We start from the raw sequence: 8287 nt of genomic DNA, 5'->3' as shown, positions 1-8287 counted from the left end.
CTACCAAAGCATTCTGTCCACTGCTGTCTTCACTTTAATGGCTGGCAAATCTGTCTTTCCCTAGTTGACCTCCTGTCCATTGTACATGCCTCTTTCCCACCTGTGCAAGACCCCTGCTTACTCTTCCTTTGGTTTTCTGTTCTGCTTTTCTCTTCTCTTACTTCATTTATTATTCTGTATTTCTCTTTTTGCCTTTCAGGCAAAGAAATGTTTCATGCATAGAGTACATTTCTGCACTTGGTGTCCTGTTCATTGTCATCTTTCCCTCTGTCCTGGTTTCAGCTGAGATAGAGTTAATTTTCTTCTTAGTAGCTGGTGCAGTGCTGTGGTTTGGATTTGGTGTGAGAACAATGCTGATAGCACATTGATGGTTTTAGTTGTTGCTAGGGAATGTTTATACTGAGTCAAGGACTTTTCAGCTTCTCAGGCCCTGCCAGCGAGAGGGCTGGAGGGGCACAAGAAATTAGGAGGGGACACAGCCAGGACAGCTGCCCTGAACTAGCCAAAGGGATATTCCACAGCATAGAGCATCATACTGAGTATGTGAACTGGGGGAAGAAGAAGGAAAGGGGGGACATCTGGCAGCATGGCATTTGTCTTCCCAATAACTGTTATGCATGATGTAGCCAGACTTTCCTGGGGTTGGCTGAACACCTGCCTGCCCATGGGAAGTAGTGAATTCCTTGCTTTGCTTTGCTTGCATGCATGGCTTTTGCTTTACCCATTAAACTGTCTTTATCTCAACCCCCAAATTTTCTCACTTTCCAATTCTCTTCCCCATCCCACTGTGGGGGGAGTGAGTGAGTGGCTGTGTTGTGCTTGCTTGCTGGTTGCTAGCTGGGGTTAAACCACAACACTCTCTCAGTTGTAATGGTCTCCTTTTTTTGTTTGCTTTGTTTGTGTACCCAGGCATCTCACACTGAAATGAAAGTTCAGTCCTAACTACACCTTCTTCATTATCATCTTTTATTCACTATAAGAGTGGTGAGGCACTGGAACAGGTTGCCCCGAGAAGCTGTGGATGCCCCATCCCTGGAAGTGTTCAAGGCCAGGTTGGATGGGGCTTTGAGCAACCTGGTCTAGTGGAAGGTGTCCCTGCCCATGGCGGGGGAGTGGAACTAGGTGATCTTTCAGGTCCTTTCCAACCCAAACCATTCTGTGATTCTATGAGTCTACGATTTTATATCATGTGCCTAGGTGAGCTCAATGTTAATCTTTTTCTGTAAACAATCAGAAATTACTGTCTCTGTGGGTGTGATCTGTGGTATCACTTTCCTTTCCCTTCTCTTCTTTTCCGAAAAAATGCAGAGTGACTGTAACAGACCCTTCCTGTTTTCTTTGAAGATCATCATCTCCCTGTCTTGAACTCTTGACTTACATGACCACTTCCCATAAAACAGATCAGTTTTCCCCTTTCAACTACCCATATCCAGGCCTTCTGGATGGGTCATTCAACAGCCTCAATCACTGTGCTTGTTTAGACTCCATCCTGTGAAGACATTAACACAGATAGCTAATCCTTACCTGTGGCACTACTAAAAAAAGATAATCTGAGGGATTTCAGGATGCAACATATGCAACAGGAGAGTGGAGTGTATGCAGAGGGCTCATCAAGATATGCAGTGCCATTTGCAAGGTAGCACGCATAAAAGGTAGGATACTAGATAAGAAAAAATGGGTACTAGTTTTATGGAGCTGATTACCAAGGGAGAAGTTATGAGGGCAGTCATGCCATAGATAGGAAGTAAGGCTATGAAGACAACAAGCCCAGAACCAATGGAGAAATATGTGAACAAGGTAGGCTGTGTATTTGGGAGGTGATGATGCTTCTAAAAAGGAAGTAGTTAGGAAAGAAAAAAGGGGGAAAGGGAATATAAAGTGAAGAAAATCATGTGACCAGGGTTGTTTGGGGGATCCCTGTGTAGCAGCCCTTTGCCTGATCACAACTTGCAAGAGGACAGTAAATCTATTTTTTCTCTGACCATTCAGGATGATCTGTCCATAAAGTGGGCAGCGCCAGCCCTTCCTACCTGGCTTATGATTCTTCTTGGGGCTGTCCGGTAGGGACAGGAAAAAAGGAAAATAAAAGTCTCACAGCAATGCCTAACGAGCATTTAGGGGAGGTAGAAAACCCAAGGAACCAAGTAATTCTGTGGACAACTGATATAAAAAAAGGACAGGGCTGAGTTCAAGCGAGCAAAAATATATAGAAACTGGAAGGGGCCCCCAGGAAATGTTGCCCAAGCTTTGTCCCTTCCTAAGACATTGTGGGAGTCGATAGGTACTGTTCACTGCTGCTCTGCCAATGGACAGGAAAGGGCAAGGGAGCAAAATGAGCCCCACAGTCTCCCAGTTTCTTCCCCTGGGTAATTGGGGCTGGACTGAAGGAGCTTTGGGAGCAAGGTCCTGTAATTTGGTTGAACTTCCAATAGGAAGGTTATAAATAAAAACTGAAGGCTGTAACCCAGTGCGCTCACTGTGCCCATGAGCCAGGCTCTCCTGCATCTAAATGGACATGTGTCGAGGGTCTATTTTACAGTTTATAACATCAGATGGCCATGAAATTAGATCTAAATAGAAACAGGCCCACCAGGATTCCTCTCCTCTGGTGATAGGAAGCCTTGCCACCTTGTACCTGCATGGGTTAAGTAAGTAAGCAAATCAAGTGTGCGAAATGTGAATGCAAGCAGATGCTTCCTGGCTGTGGTTTCAAATCAGATTGGTGCTGTTCAGCTGCATATGAGAGGGGCCGAGGAAGCCGGCAAAGCATAAGCTTGAGAAAGAGCTGCTCTGCAGCAAGCTTCCTTAAGGTAGGAGAGTATTGTAGAAATCAGTGAGGTCTTTGCCTCTTGGAGTAAACATCAGGGAATGTAGTTAAGTCACTAGTCTGTGCTGGGTGGGCAATCCGATGCTTGCTTGGTTCTGTTGGCTGTAGAAAAGTGCTCCCTGGCCTTGGTGACCTCCATAGGAAACATCTTTCAGTGCAAGAAAGGAACCTTTGCTATGTGTAAGCAAAGGTGGGGTATGAGTAGATGCCAGGTGGCCAGGAGACTTCCTCCCCTCGCCTCACCACAGCTGCTCTGTGGGTCTCGGTTGCCTTAGATGGCCCGGAGGCAACTGGGAAATTTCCTGTGAAGTTTTGCAGCTTCAGCCTGCAAAACAGAAGGTCCTGAAGACTGTAGCACAGAAGGCAGCTAACAGGCAATCTGGCAAGTAGTATCTCAGATAGCAAGGGATTTTTCTGCAAAGAAAAGCTCTTGAAAGGAGTGGGAAGTAGGCTTCTTGAAAAGAGGGAGGACTGCAAGCACACAAGGTGGCCCCAAATGGATTCTGACCTTTTTAGGGTGCTACTATAGAAGACAAAAAGCATACTTAAAATCTGTACATGAAGAAGATAGTTTGTACAGTGAACAGGTAGGGATTCGCTGAAGCATTGATAAATCATAAAAGGTTTGATGTGTGTGGTTTATGTGGGGCCTTTGTGGTCATTCCAGTGTGCTCAGAAGAGATCAGCTTCCTATGCTGTCACAGAGCCTCTGCAATGGTCTTACAGAAAACTGAAAGGAGCCCTCATCCAGAGGGAAGTTAGAACACGGCACAAATGAGTTGTCTGTTGTCACTCAGTTGCAAACTGTCCTGGAAGCTTGGACACATGCTTTCTTTCCTGACTCATGCACATTCATGTATGCTCAACTAATATGCTCCAGTCTGGAGACAGAGCAATGGATTGTGAATCTGCTTTCCTTGTTTATCTTTTTGCTCCCAGAACAGGAAAGAAATACAAAATTGCAGAGCTGTAATTTGGAGTTGTAAGGCTTGTTACTGCGGACTGTTTACAATATACAGAGTCTAAGGTTGATTCTGAGTTTTATTTGTCCTTTTTGAAGCAAACAATGACTTAGATTTTTGTCTTGTAGGTGCAGGACAAAAACAGACTTTTAAAATAGCTACTACTGAGAGCCATGTCAGAGCCATGGATCCATCTCATGATCTGTACTGCCTCTAGGCAAGGTATGCATACCTGTAGGCTCACAGCGATGGCTTGCTAATTTTTAATGTTATCCAGCAGGTTATTTTTCTACCAAGCTCACCTAGCTGCATCAAGGTGTATGTATCAACCCACGGTTAAATCCAAGACATTCAATAGATGAATAATTTTTAAAGTATGCTTGGATTTCATTTGCTAATGTAGTTTGTTTCAATTTAGGGGTAGAGGTGCTGGAATGTGGCTTACCTTTGATATTCAAAGAGGCTTCTTTCCTAAGAAAAGTCTAAAACTTGTGACTTCTTGTGTTGTATGGTTTGCCAGGCAGTGGGCTTATTCCCACACTCCCTCTTAATGTTGATAAGCAATGTAGTGATGGCCAGGCCCAGTAACATTTGGAAATAGACTGATATGTATCGGCTTTTGTTTGTTGACCTGTTTTCCTTTCATATGCAGTTCACATCTTAAAGGTGGTGGTGAGGAGAAGGGTGCCTTCAGGGTACTGCAGGTAACTGACCCCTGCTGCTGGCCCCTCACAGGCAATGCATTCTGATCTTCCCTTTATGTGTTCCAACTTCCCACTCCCTGCAGGGAGCAGAAAGGTGGTTTGGCAGACATTGACTTGTTTTTTTGAGGATGGAAAACAAAGATGAGGAGACATGTGGCTGCAACCTCTCTACATTTTCAGCTTGCAAACTTGAGGCCTTGTAATGTCGAGGAAGTGCATATTCACACTAGGATCAGTCTTGCAGGAAATAATGTGTAGCGCAAGGATATGGGAGAGGTGGTGGTATATAAAGACTTGTCTGAAATGCGGGGCTGGAGAGGTCAGAGGAGGATTTGGAAACCAGTCTTTCCCAATGAGGCAAATGTTTCCAACATTTCCAACCCAATGAGGTTTGGGCCGGAGGCAGGACAGAATGGCAATCAGACCCTGGGTCTGCTATGATCATCTCCCACCTGGCTTCTTCCTTCTGTAGATGGTGGTTGGCCAGACTGGCCAGGGCTAGCTGGAGGTTGTTGAAGAGATCCAGTGGTGTAGTGAGGCTGTGGATGGCCTGGTGCCTATGTGTGGGAAGGTGTGGACAGCAAAAGCAGAGATCTGGGCAGCCTGCAAGAAGTACATTGCAGTAACTGCAAGGTAGACAGTAAACCGGCAATAATGTCAACCTCTTCTCTGAGCAGGAAGACATCCTAGGCTTGGAGGTCAGTCTGAATCAGATTTGTGGCTCCCCTTGCACCTCCAAGGTATAGATCTGAGGGCTGGCTCTTGGTGGCTGGAGCTGAACACATTACAAGCTGCCATGTTCCCTGAAAGTGTGTATGAAAACTCGAGTCTTCCCCACCACAAGGAAAGGGTTTTCCTGCTGCGGTACCTGAAAGCGATGGTCTCACTTCCAGAGTGAAGTGAGTAAATAAATATGGGAAAGGGAAAGAAGGCAAATGCAGACAGGCTAGATGTCCATTTATACGCTTGTATTATATGAATCTGTTCGGCACAATACGCAGACTCATCCTTATGCTAAGCAGTGCTGTTTACTCACCTGTGTGTGAGATTCATTTGCTACCACTGTCTTCCTACTAAATCCGAAAAAATGTGAGCTCGGAAGGTGCACTTTTCCTGCAGGGCCACTGAGTGTCACCATCGCTCCGTGGCTTGGTCTGCAAGATGCCTTTTCTGCAGCAAAACTCCTTTGCTAAAATCGGTTTGAATGGAAAAAAATGTCATTGGGATGAAAATAGGCTTCTTGCTTAGAAACCCAGAGCTGGGAAGATCTGCATCTAAAATGCGAGTAAGCGATGCTAACTATGAAATAAATCCTGGCTTATATTTTGGCATAGCACTTGACAGGATTCCAGCCAGACCCCATAAGCCAGTCTCACAAATTGTAGCGTGAGCCTCAGTGATAATCATTATGGGGTGGAACAAGTGCTTCATCAGGAGACACTAAAAGGCCCGGGATTCCACCATCTGGTGAGCAGAATGAGCAGAACTTGGTGGGCAGATGAGGGATTGAGATTTACAAAAATAATGAAGGTGGTGGATAAAGTGAACGGAATGTGATAAAGCTAGTTGGTAATCAATTTACAACAAATAAAAAATGTACTTTGCAGTTTAAGAACCTACTGCTACAGGAGTTATGGGAGTCAATAATATCAGCAGGTTCAAAAAGCTCATGGACAAAGTAATGGAAAACCAGTCCACAGCAAAGGGAGTAAGTTGTGATATATCCTCCACCATCCCCGCTACCATGCTCGGATGTGGGAGTAGAGCAAGAGGAATGGACTGCAGATACTGGCCAGGTGCACCTGCTCTCTCTGAAAAGTATTAAGGGCAGCTCAATCTGGTGGACTGAAAGATCCAGAGGCTTCCTTCCTTCCTGGGCCAATGGAGATGAGTGGGAGCTTCTGTTTCACATCCCACCAGTAGCAGTGTGATGTGCAAGTTCACAGCAGACGTGCACACACAGGTAAACGCTGACAGGAGACAGTACTTCAAAGACACACATATAAACACAGGCAGTGTCAGGGCAGTGTCTGTAGCCTGATCCTGTTCCTATGGACCAGTGGCTCAGAGAAACTCACCTTCGTGGGTCCCTTGTGCTTCTGGCCCCCCAAAGCTTTCATCCTACTTGCTGGCTGACAGACCCAAGTTTGTTATTGGATCACACACATGCATGCACACAATAGAGAGCACAACCACACAGGAAATAAATAATTTATTACAAATATAGTACAGGCTGTGGCAATCAGGTGTCAAATTCATCCAGACAAACAAATACTGATTGCATTTCATCAGCTTATTTTATCCCTCTCTTCTCTGTTTTCCTACACTTGTTCATCTCTGATCTACCTTGATCACTTAAATTCCCTGCCTGTGAGTTTTACCTCAAAGATACCAGCATGGTCTTTTAAATCCTTAAATTTGCTTTATCGATTCCAACATCCTGCCCCCCCAAGCATCCTCAGTAAATCCTAAAGCCTCTTCATTACAGTAGTTCCCCTTCGTTTGCATAATTCCGGAGAGCTTCCTCCCTTGAATCGACTTCACTAGATTTTGCAACAGGGGCAAATGGTTTAGTCGTTCATTCAGTCGTTGGGGTTTTTAAGAGTGGTTGATTCACAGGGATTATGCTGGCTGGGTTCCCCGCCTTGTCATTGTTCCTTTGATCACTATCTGACCTTTTATTTTGACTAGCCTTAAATATCTCCTATAGCGCCTTTTTTTTTTTTTTTTTTTAAAAAAAAAAAAGAGAATCAGCCAATTGGTTTTCCATCTGAACTAAAAAAGAAAGCATTTAGAAAAGGTGTGTTCGGTAACAGCCCAAACGCCTTCCTGTACAGCTTGTTTTGCTGCTTTTCAGGCAGCAGCAAATATTGCTCCGTGACTGGGGACAGGATCTCCAGTGAATTGACAGTTCAGCACTTCCATTACTAAGCCAGATGCAATGTTCTTGCAACACAAAGCTCAAATATGTCATTTGCAGGAGCATTTATGATGCTCATAGCCTCAGCGGTGCTTGAGCTTCTGCACCACGTACATACAGATGGAGCACGATTTGTTTCTGCCTGTCTTTCACTTCTTCCCACCTATCCCTGGTGCATGAGCTGCCATCCTTAAAGGAAACTCACCAGCTCTCATGAAGATGAACCACTGCTCCGAACCGACAGGGCATTTCTTGTTTTCTTAGAAATGGTCATGCTGACTACTACAACGTCATTGTTAAAAATGACCAAGTTTATCTTAATCGACTGCTCTTACCCTAAGCCAGGCAACTGACAGAACTGATGTGCTTTGAGAGTAATCAAGGGAAGCGAGGCCCCAGTGCCTGCACCGCGCAGCTTCTCTTCTAAAAGTTGCCAGCAAGCTCTGGCACCGTGGTGTCTTCACCCTGTTTGTGGGGGTTTCCACTGTGCACCTCCCCATGTGCTCTATGTGACCTGGCCAGCGCCCCCTCAGACACCGTTCCTACCGCTGGGTCCCGTTTGTTCATCAAAGCTTGTTCCAGGTACCAAGACAGGCATTTCACAACCTACGCAAGCCCACTCATGTCTAGCAAGGTTAACCCGTCGCCAGAAGCACCGATCGCAAAGGGTGTCCCAGCACGGAGGACATGGGCGCTGAACGGCGAGCCGCGCTCTGCGCCTGCTGCGCGGCCGGGCTGCGGAGCTCATCCGGGAGCCTCGGTCCCCTTCCCCCGCAGGAGCCCGCGACCGAGCCCCCCTCCCCGGCGGGGCCGGGTGGGTGAGCGGGCCGGGCCCCGACAGCCCCGTCCCCAGGCGAGGCCCCGCCGTTCCCGC

General features: G+C 46.2%; 1 long non-coding RNA gene across 1 annotated transcript; it reads left to right on the top strand.

Moving 5' to 3' along the window:
- The first annotated feature begins 1182 nt into the window (after positions 1-1182).
- On the top strand, positions 1183-5816 carry LOC119148370. The gene is made up of 2 exons (XR_005104372.1): positions 1183-4011; positions 5171-5816. It is a non-coding gene; the product is annotated as an uncharacterized LOC119148370 (long non-coding RNA).
- Positions 5817-8287: the final 2471 nt, after the last annotated feature.

The sequence above is a fragment of the Falco rusticolus genome, chromosome 5 (assembly GCF_015220075.1).
Source record: "Falco rusticolus isolate bFalRus1 chromosome 5, bFalRus1.pri, whole genome shotgun sequence".
Classification (NCBI taxonomy): Eukaryota; Metazoa; Chordata; class Aves; order Falconiformes; family Falconidae; genus Falco; species Falco rusticolus.
This window is presented reverse-complemented; position numbering and strand designations above follow the sequence as displayed.